Source organism: Manacus vitellinus, unplaced genomic scaffold (genome assembly GCF_001715985.3).
Source record: "Manacus vitellinus isolate BGI_N305 unplaced genomic scaffold, ASM171598v3 scaffold_2_pilon, whole genome shotgun sequence".
NCBI classification, from domain to species: domain Eukaryota; kingdom Metazoa; phylum Chordata; class Aves; order Passeriformes; family Pipridae; genus Manacus; species Manacus vitellinus.
This window is the reverse complement of record NW_021940208.1, coordinates 16,437,973-16,449,632: the sequence shown is the minus strand read 5'-3', so window position 1 is coordinate 16,449,632 and position 11,660 is coordinate 16,437,973.

Sequence of the window (11,660 nt, the reverse complement as noted above, 5' to 3'; positions counted from 1 at the left end):
AGGCACCGCAGAAGCATCTTTTGGCAGCTGGCTGCTGCTGCAATCCTGCCTTCCGTGAGACAGAGGAAAACTTGCCCCAATCTAATGAAGTCTGAGGCATTTGTCTGCTTTTAGAAAATCCTTCTTTTATGGCTGTGATTGGTTAATTCTATTACCAAATAGATAACTACATCCAATTCTTCGTGTGTGTGTGTGTGTGTGTGTGTGTGTGTGTGTGTGTGTGTTATGGTCTCATGGGCCACATGACTATGCTGCACATGGATGCCTTAATTCGTGCTCTGCTGGCACAAGAAGCCACAGCTCCTCAGCTATTGCTGGTGATCATGGCTGGAGCACTCAAATGCCTGTTCTTTGATATATAATTACCAAAAAAAGACGCTCCCTAAAAAAACTCCCCTGTGCAGAACTCCAAAGCAAATCAGCCTTAATATACATGTGCTAGAAAGAGGAGGTTTTAGTGCCAATGCTGCCAGTCTCCCACTCAGAGCCACTCTGACAATTGGCCTCATCGTCATGACGCTGCCCAATGTTGGTGGCCTTGTGGGGGCCATCAGCTGCCCCAGGCTGGCAGGCTCTTCTCAGGCACTGACCTCAGCTTCCTCTCAGGGACTCCAGGTAAAGTCAACCAGAGTGAATAAGATCTGAGGCTCACAGCTCATCCTTCGGTTGTTACTTTACACATGAACAGCGAGATGGATGTCTTCCTCGGTTTTGAGTAAATGCTCTGTGAGCGGTACCCTTCAGAAGCTTTGTTACTCTCCCACTGTCTCCTGTTCACAGCGAAGACTAAGGAGGTGCTCACCTGTATTTGACAGCGTTTGTTTACCAATCAAAATGGAAAACTTACAAACTTTATCTCGAAGGTGGAAGGCTGAGCAAAGAGATACATGTTTGTGATGCAAATTTTCCCTTTGTTTGTTGTGTTTCTTCATTGTCAAATAGATAAAAGCTAAGCAGGGAGCAAGGAGGAAACCTGGCATGTTGTGACAGGCACTTGCAAATGACAGATAAAACGTGCCGATTCCAGCTTCAGCCAGGTGTGTCTGACTGTCACTCCACGAGTCTTTGGAAGATTTCAGTATCAGGTATTTTAATTAAAAGTGCTCAGCCAAGTCAATACATTTCTCAGTGCAGAAGCAGCAACAGACAAAAAGGATTTTCTTAAAATTCAGCATGCACAGCAACATCCCCAAAATTTAAAAATAAGACAAGAACATCTTTAAAAAAAAAAAATTAGAACTCAGATATACAAAACAGAAAGAGCAAAATAGACCTCTGGGGAGACTGCAGGTAAGCTTCAGCCCAAACTTGGAAAGAAACGTAAGCTTTGGAAGTCTGGAAAGACTCGTTACTGTGTAATTACATTGCACTTGCATACCTTGAAGTAAAACATGGCTGCAGCTGTGCAATCTTTGGGCTACACAGGACCTTCAGGATGGAGTAGAATTTCACCAGACAGGCACCTCTCCCACCAGCAGTCTGGAAGTGAGGCATGAGGATAGAGGTGCTCTGCTCAGACACAGGTATCTGTCATGTTGATACCTAATGTTTATATCATGGAGCTTGGGCTTCCTTTTTCCTTAATGGAGAGAAATTGCTGCTGTTCATCTCATCCTAATGTAGTTGTCTAAAATAAATCAGATGACTCACACTGTGGGCATAGCTTTTCTTTTCCCCTATCTTGAAAGGGAGCGATGAACAGCTGATGTACCAACTTTCGCACAATTGTGTCTAAAAGTCAGGGAGATAAATCCTGCCATAGACAGGAGGAGGAGTTTTCCAAATCAGTCAGATGTAAAGCCCCTGAGAGAGGCTGCTTTGAGAGCAGTCAACAAAATTTAAGCAACAAAGAACATTTAATTTCCCCTCATGGGATGCAGGCAACATCAGACAATGCTAAGCACACATGGTAAAATGAAAATGGGTTGCCCAAGGTGAGTCCCACGGAGCAGGGTACTCAGAGAGGTCCGTGCTGTGAGAGTGATTACCTTAAGCCACCTTCTGTATGGTGTTCCTGGGCTGGAAATCGTGCATCTCAAACAAAACCCAGGTCAAAGCTTGTGGTTTGGGTGCTGTCAGGGAGACATGAGCTCTTTCAGGGTAACATCGGGTATCTCAAGAATGAGCCACCCCCTACAAATGGCTGCATCCCTGCTGGCTGCTGTTGTCAGCTGCAGGGAGCCAGGCAGTGATGCCAACTGCTGTTAGGGCACCCAACTTTGGGGTCCTCAGTTTCATGGAGGTAAAATGCACAGTCAGCTTGTTGGCAGTTGTAGGGAAGGCCCATGTCAGCCAACTTCACCCATCCAGGGGCTGATCATCCCCTCTAATCATGCCTCCATGAGCAGCAGGGAGGCTGGGAAGATGATCCCTCCACATACTTAGGTGTTTGCCCAAACAAGATCTTGGTTGGAGCTCAGCTGGAGCTCCAGGCCAAAGCCTGGAGGCTTTCATGGCCTCTGACTGATGAGGTGGTTACCTGAGCCCTAAACCTGGCTGAGGGGGTCCTGTCATCACACCATCACAACCAAGCAGCAATGCTGGGATGTAGACTTAAATAGTAGACAGTTATATCAGGCATAAGCAGTGGCCAATTTTAAAGTTAAAAATAATGCATTGGTTTGACTATCATGGTAATTCACGGTTTCTCAGAGCCACATGTTGCCTGATACACCTAAACTGAAGAAATATCAACTCCCACCTTGAAGATATTCAAAAGCTGGCTGGACATGGTTTTAGAGAACAGGCTTGAGGTGGCCCTGCTGGATTAAATGACCTCCAGAGATCCCTTCACACCTCAAACCCTCTGTGAAATCTAAAAGTAATGTAAAAGTAATACAGAAATTAAGAATGGTCTCAAATAAGCTTTCCCTGAAGAACAACTGAGATTTTTGAAAATAATTTCATCACTCAGGAGCCCTTTGTGTTTGAAATTTCATTAAAAAAATACGCTTTTGTGGAAGCCTGCCAAGATCTACAGCTCACCAAGCACTTCCCAGCAGAAAGAGTCATCCTCTTCCCACCTGGCTGGACAGGGGATCATCACCACCACCATTCAGCAGCAAGGCAGCACCAGGGCATCATACTCTCCTGGAGCAGAGACTCTCCTCCTGGCCTGCCCCTGCTCCTCTGCCACATGATGGGGACGGACGTGGCCTTGGTGCCAGGCATCCCTCCATAGTCACCCCATGGCATCCAGCCTCATGTCTTGGTCCTTCTGTTTGGATTTTCATGTACACTATGTAGACACTGGTGAGATATGGACACTGAAACCTCATCCCCTTTCTCCCCTTCCATGGTTCTACACCTGGAGGGAAAGAGTATACTGATGTTGTTTAGATACAAAAGTAAAAAGAAAGAAAAGGAGCAGAAGCAAAATAATTCTTCCCTGATGGAAAGCTCTCCTGTTTGTTCAGATCATTGCCATATCAGCAAACCCACATGAAAGTACCGTTAATACTTTTGCAAGACTAATTAGGTTTAAATTGGGGAGAAAATATTGTGCAAATAACTAGCCATGCATAAAATCCTCAGTGAAGTTTAATCAGGAGTGGTAGAAAACAGGGAAAATAGTTTTTATTAGTGCATTTACACATCTTAGAATTTCCCTGAATTGTGTTTTACCTTGGCTATAAAAATGAAAACATTTAAATTTCTTTAAAATTACATTTGACTTAATTACAGCCAATCCCTAATACCAGCAAACAACCCATTTTGCCTACTTTGCAGCATAAATAGCCACCAGCCTCATCATTTCATAAAGAGTTGTTTTTCTACATGATGTTCTCTATGTGCAGAATGTTAATAGCTACTATAGCTGAATATGAATAGGCTTTGTAGCTCCACTTGAAATATAGAAAAATGGCCCAGACATTAAAAAAGATAAAAGGGAAAAGGGCAGTAATGAATTTAGAGGAAAATGAACATTAATGGTACTAGCATTACCTCATGTTCCACATAACAAATTATTGGAAATCTGTCAAGCACACCAAATTATCTACTCATCTGCTGTTGTGGGGCCCTTTGGAGCCATCCAAAACCAGCAAAAGCAAGACAATTTAAGCTAATTTTACTATTTATAACAATAGAACAGACCATTAAGATAAATTAATGTCATTATCAAGTTTCTATGAAAATGACAAATACCGCTATTTCAAGCAGCTTTAGAAGCTGTTGACTATAATGAAATGTGCTGTACAGGTACTAAAAAGAAACACTCCAAGTAATTATTTTCTAGTAGCTTGTTTGTTTCCTTCACATTCATTTACTTTCACCACAATTAGTTCTGTACACAATATATGGTAACTAAACAGTCAACACTACGCAGCATTAGGACTAATTGGACAATTATGATGCAGTTTTTAGCCTTTTAGATCCTAAAGAGAGCCAGGAGTAAACATTTTAGAGGCAACAATAGCGGCACCGCATCGATTTGCGAGGTTGGAGTTTGAAGGAATACAAAGCAATGCGAGAAATAAAGCCAGGTAAAATGCTTTACACAAAACAGCCCGAATTGAGATGGTTATTAAATGATCTAATTGCTGTGGCTCCAAGCATGAGGCTGGATGTGGCCAACAGAAGCCAGCTGGGGTTAGGATGTTGGAGCAGGCAGCTCCCGGGTCAGCTGAGGAGCTCAGGGAAGAGCAATGCCAGGTCAGTGCTGGCAGCCTCCGGGCTTGGACCAGTGCATCCAGCTAACCAACAGCCAGTGTTACACCAGGCACAGCCAGAAAAAATACATGTCTTGGGAAGATTTATGTGTATTCTTTCAAAATTTCCTCAACGTTGTGTCTCCGTGTGTTTCACATGTACTGGCCCATCCCTCTACATCTTCAGCACCACTGTGCTAGACAAAAAATTATGCAAAAAGAATATATTTTCTTACTGCTAGTCTTGCCTTTTGGTTTTGGAGGATAAAGAAAACAGAAGCTCATGGTGCCTCCTTCTCTCTGCGACTCACAATTTACCAGAAGAGGCTGAGAAGAATACACATGTACTGCAAACACAGCACAGATGTGGCTTGATAGGTGAATACATTCCAGCCAAAGCACCAGTGTTCAGCTGCATTAACCAAGCACAATGGAGGTAGTCATGGAAAGCTAGGTGGAGATGTCATACTTTTTCTGGACAGCCTTGTGGCTTTTTCACCCCCACAGCTTGCTCACACAGAGGGAAAGAAGAGTATGAGGGAACTTAGCATCCCTCTTTGAACTCCTTTTCACTTTCCCCATTTCTGTAGCTGCCAAGCTTTTATCTGCTCTGTGTGTGGCATTTCATGCCAGCAACATAATGAAATAATTTGCATATTTGGACATAATTTCCAGGGAATCATCTCCAACTTTAAAGGCCTCGTATGGCTAGGGTGTGGGGTCAATGTGAGATGCAGGGAGAGCTCATTTGTGTGATGCCAGGAGAACAGCAAAGCAAAGCTCTGCCTGCATACCTGCTTGGGGACATGCAGGTTGGCCCAGGAGCCTCCTCCATGGCTCAATCTCAGCAAGAGGTTGAGCTGGAGTCTCTCCAAATTGCTGTGTTGGAAGCCACAATCCCTGTGCTCAATTCCCTGCTACAAGGGAACGCTCTGCAGGGCAGACTGTGCAGGGGGGCAAGCTGTGTCAGTGAACTCCCAAGAGTTTGAGGACAGGGTTCTCTGTTCCCAGGGCCACAAGGTCATCTCCAGGTGAGGAGCAGGTGAGGGAGGCACCAAACTCAGCTGCTGTCCCAGCTCCTCTTCCTCCTGGCCATTCCCTGTCCTGCATCTGGAAACACCACCATGAGACAGCGATATCTTGGTTTGGCTGCTTATCAGTTCTGTATTGATAATAATGAAAGTCAGTCTATAAAAGCATTATCACAATGTTCATTGCATTTATGACATTATATTAGTACTATCCATCAGAGATTTTTTGAAGCAGAGGTTTTCTTTTTCATTAATTAGACATTTATGAGAGAATATTAAATCTGACAATCCATTTTAGAATTTATTACAGAATAAAGAGACTCCAGCAGAAATCCAGCTTTGGTTTATATGACTGGTTTTGCTCTGAATTTAACAGGAGTTGCATCTACCTGCATCAGTGCAAATTTGACTCAATGTCCCTGTGATGGACTATGCATCCACCAATTTTAGGGTAGGCTTAAACCATCCACCCTGCTCACAGCTGCTTCTAAAGGCTGGAGATGCTCAGGTTATGTGGGCATGCAAAGGCAAAGGTTCTGTGAACTCTCACACCAGGATGTTTTTTAATGCTTTTTTTACAGTAAATGCCTAAGTGAGTGCTTAAAAAAAGTGCTTAAAAACTGCCTAAACCTCTCTCAGAAGCAGCCAGCACACAGCAGGGGATCAGTGAGCTCAGTCACTCAGACGGATGCCTAAACCCTTGGGACCTTCACTTCGGTTTCTGTTTTGTTACTGTCTTTGGCCCTTGTGCTTTGCCCTGCATTTTTCATTACCTGGGCAGATACTTGCATTGTGCCACCTCAAAAAGATCCTAAAAGGAATTAAAATTCAACAGCTGAAATGGGTGACGATCCAGCTGCTGTCCCCTCAGCCAGCCGCTGTCAGCAGCACTGAGGCTCTCAGTCAGGGTGTGCAGGATGGGGTGGCTTCACCAGGGGACATCAGGGTCTAGCAGTCTCCTTGGTGACCAGGAGAGCAGCACCTTTCCAGGTGGACCAGGAACAGGTGAAAGGCACAGGACAGCCATGCATTGTAAGCTAGTCTTCTCAGTCTGCTGAGCCCTACAAAGAAAAGGCTTTTGAAGCCCAGAGCCAGATTCAGGGCAGTAGGGAAGGGAGCAGAACTGTGTCCAAGGAGGGATGAGGAATTCAGGGAAAAAGCAGGAAAACATGTCCCTTGTGTGCCTAAAGGGCTCTTGCGGTCCTTGCGTGCCCAAATGGGGCTGAAAGGCGTATTTTAACTGTGCACGTTAGTCACCCTAACACTGTATCCACTCCTGGCCTCTGCAATTTTGGAAGCTGTTCTATATTTAAGAAGTTACAGAAAAAAACCCCAAATAAATATTTCAAGACTTGGAAAAAAACACTGCTGTGAAAAACCTGAAAAGCTTATAAAGTGTAGTGATTGCTGACCTTGCTACAATTTGTATGAAATTTTGTTCAGAGAGAAAATAGGGGTTGCAAAGGAACTGTGTGATATAAAGTCATAGCAAAATCTGAGGAATGAAGCTGCAGCCACACAAATTCAGCCTGATAGCGGAGTGCAGACCTCCACCAGGCAGGGTGCTTAACCATTAACTCTAGTGCCAAAGGCAATACCTCTTGCCAGCTCAAGGCCAGATGCCTGTATTCCCACACAGGTAATTGGGCTCCAGACAGAGGCAAGCAAATGAAATGTAATAGCCTGTGATAGACAGGCAGTCAGCCCAGGTGATTTGAGGTACTGTCCTGCCCTTAAATACTGCAAATGTATGAGAAGAATCTGCAGGCTGTAGAGGTAGGTCAGCAGGGAACTCACCTGGGCACGCACCTAAGATACATAGCAAAAGGGACCATGATGGAAAAAATGCTTAAATGCCACAACTGTAGCACATTTGCTGATTTTTCCAGACTTTAACTGTAAATAAAATACACTATGGGAAATTTCAAGAAAACAGGATTTTTTGTGTGGTCCTCTGCATGCATAGGATTGTGGTGGAGGCAGGAAGGAGATTTTTATCACAGGACCCAGTTATATCCTTGAATACCAGCTCTCCTTGTTCCACTATAGGCAGATGAAACCCCACAGATACCCACACCCTTCTTTGTCTGTGATGAAGACAGCTGGAGGTCAGGTCCAGCTTTGGCAGCCACGGACACTGCGCTCGCCCTCGGTGCAGAAAAGCAGACCCAGCCAGAAAGCGTCAGATGCTCGACAGGCAACCAGCCCCATGTCTAGCACCTCGGCTGTACTGCCAGGTGCCTGGCTTCTGCTCTTCCCTCAGTGGATGCTGTTTAGCATTTTCTTTATGCAATAGTAATAAAAATTAACACTTTGTCTGCAAGAAGAGGCCCAAGTAGGGAAATGAATGTGCTTTTTAGATCCTTCAACCTGGCTCTTGCCAAAACTGCTTTTAATCTGTGTATGTGTGTTAAGGAGAGACACAGACAGACAATGGAAAAGCTGCAGGTGCCCTGATGAGGATACAGAGAAAGATAGAACAGAGCTTTTCCCCATTTCTTCATGCTTTAGCAGGAGACACAAGGCAGCAGCATCACCATGGCTGGCCCTTCCCTCCTGCCCTTGCTTATGCAATACCCAAAAAGTCCCAGCTCACTTGGCTAGTCCCTCTGCCATGGCATACAGCACAGAAAATTATCAGATTTTCTGTCCATCAAGCTGATGCTTTGCAACAGATCCAGCCTGAATAACCCAGAAAACCATGTGGTAGTTGGTTTATGTTGTTCTGACCTTTTCAGAGTTTAAGTTTTCCCTCTATACACCAGAAGTACAATCTGGGTAGTGGTGAAGAAATCTCCTCCTCCCACTCCCACATGAATTTTTCCTTTCCCCCTGCTTACAGCAAAATCATGAAACCCTGATGTAAGCATGCTAAGATCAAGGCAATGAGACAGTGTTCCAAGTCTGCAGGCAGCCTGGCACAAGCCACTCCAAGGTGTGGGCTAGCACAGTAATTTAAGCAGCAGCAAACTAAAATCCAAAGCCATCAATGTGCAGTTTACTGAAAATGGAAGTTTGTGAGCACAGAGACAATACATTAATGTACTAGCAAACAAAACAGCACCAAACTGATCCTGTTACATAGTGAGTCAGGTGAATTTCATCAGTGCTCTCTGTTTTGAGAAACAGATGGATTTTCAAGGACTTTTCCACTCAAAGAGCACAGGTGGCAGGAACCTGGTGCAGAGCTGACAACTAGCTCACTGCAGTGCTCAGCAACCTGCAGACATGATGCTAATAGCTGCTTTCTCCAGACTGGTTGCAGGGAGTCAGCCTCTTTTGGAGGAGAAAGATCCACAGTACAGGGTGTGTCAGGCTGTACTAAAGGAAAAACTGTAGTCTCCTTAATTGTCTTTAAGCATCTCTCCTTCCCCCGGAGAAATCTACCACCATTCCATTCTAGAATGGAGAAAAGTGTGTTCCCTTCCCCAGTAGCTACTGAAAATTACACCTGGGGAACACAGTTGCTCCCCAGAACAGATTTCCTGACAGTAACTACTGTCCCTGCATCGATGGAGCTTTTTAATCCCAGCAGTACTTCTTGCTTTCTCCAGTGAAGCCTCCTGAGAAGGCTGCAGAGGTGGGTCCAGAGGCTGCAGCTCACATTTGCTGCCCCTGTGTGAGTAGGTGACCTTGGAGGGGCCTTGCCATGGAGAGTATTTCCTGCCAGGTGGATGACAGTGAGTTGCCTTTCCCTTAACACCCTGTGTGCACAGGCAACGATGGGCTGTCTAAGCCTCCCTCCAGTGCCCTGTTACAATGAGGAGCTTCTGTGCCTTTGATGGCCAAGCCATGCCCAGAAGGTCCCAGCACTTCACCCACATTAGATGCCACTGGGGCTCTGACGCCCTTAAGGATAGGGATGCTGTCAGAAGGATCATGTCTTCTCCATCTAGCTGTTCTTGGCCTGAGAGAGATCTAGGGGACGAAACACGCAACCTGTGGGGTGATGTGGGGATTATATGACTTGCTTCAGCAAGTTAAGGAAAGGAACTGGCACAAAAGTTGTCTAGAGATCCAGATTTCTGATTAACCTGCATGTGGGGAGACAAAGAGCTCCTGCCATGCCAGAGGAGACCTTGACCTGCCTGCTTCAGGGGTGCAGGGGGATCTGCTTGTGCCTACCCCTGTAGAGCCCCAAGGGCATACATGCAGGGTACAGTCACCTTACCAAGACAGAGGACTCAGAGGCGCCCACAGGCTGTCAACCTCCACAGCTTATCTGTCATATGTGGGGAGGGCTGGAGCATTGACTTATTTTGGCCACAGTGAGGGAGAGGAAGGGCACGCACACACAGAAAGCTGACAGGGAAACCTGCTGAGCAACATAGTCTTGTGTCTCATATCCTGGAAATGGCTTTTAGCTGGAGACCAGAGGGAAAGGCATTAACATGAACACATCAGTGTGCCACTGTGGTATTTGAACTAAGCATTTTATTGCAGAACAGCTGTGGAGTCTATATGAGGGACACAATTACATGTGCATGAAGACTCTCAGGTATCAGGAGCAGCCCCTGATGCTCTGTCTGTGTGCTTGGGCTCCTGAGTAGTAACAGGGGCACACTGATAGCCTGGCAGTATAAGAGTCCAAACATTCCTGATATCAAACAAATCAGGCCCTCAGGCTACAGCAGCCTCAGGAACAGGCATTCCTCTCAGGAAACAGTCTGCTCTGTGGAGCTACCTCCACCATTAGGTGCTTGGTTAGTCAGGAGACAAAGCAAGCTGTCTGTTCACAGCCACCAGCAACACTTCTGCAACACCTTGGTGACACTGGAATGGTACTGGGATATACTGCTGGAGCCTGACGGTGTCATCTATCCCACCACTGCAACGTCAATGCCACTGCTGATCATGAACGTCTGCCCTTGCATGGGCGTTATCAGAATGACAGTGGGGCACTGCTGCATGGGGGATCCTGGTGTCTGCACGTGAGACATGTGGTAGGACCTTGGGGACGTGGAAAGCACAGCCTCCAATTCCATTTCAAACGTATTTGTATTGTGCGCATTTCCACATTGCCAACTAACAAGACAGTCAATCCACATTTCCTCCCAAATCCATCTTCAGCATTTGCTTCTGCTTCTAGTCTGCCAACCAATTGTGCCACACAGGGTGTGCAACACAGGGTGACCAGGACCATTGTACTTACTTTGATGACAAATTTTTGCAAAGTCATTTTTCAGCTGTTTGCCTCAACAGTCATGAAACTGATTGTGCCAGTAGAGCACAGGTGGTAGCATGGTGGGTGGGAAAGAAAGGGCAGGGAAAGGAGAAGAGAGCAGTGGCTGATGAAGAACTGTCTCCACGTGAGGCTGCAGCTTTGCAGTGAGCAGCAATGCATCTCTGCCCCCTCACTCCTGCAGCATGTCCCTTTGCCCACCTGATACTCTTTTACATCCTGGCTCTGGAGCAAACATTTTGCAGCCACAAGTTAGGGCTTTTGGCCTCACCTCTAAAAAACGTCTGCAAAATATTTATTTTTAAACCAGATCAGTCTTTCAGTCATGACTCCCAGCACAGATGTAAGTTTCCATATAATTCAATGGGTGGCATGACACAGCATGTAGCTGGAACAAGAGAAATGCAATTTACAGCGGCTGCTGAGACTGCTTCATAGAGTAACACCACTGAGCACTGTAAGTCAGGACCAAAGTGGGATGTGTGGGTCCACAAAAGACTTCACAACAATAACCACATTTTTCGGCACACACACACACACACACCGCCCACACATATGCCCTTTTAAGCCTGGCTAGCGAATCTGCTGAATGGCTAATGATGTAAGGCTCCTTAAAGGAGTTTGGATTTCTTTTAAGATTGGTATGATAAAAACAAAGGAAGTATGTGATGTACATTGTCACACTTTCCTCTGTGATGAGGACTGAAGAGATTAACATGAAATATCAATTGTTTCGTGATATTGTGGTCCATGAATTTTATACCCAAAATCAAGTCCTATAAATAAAAATGCTTAATA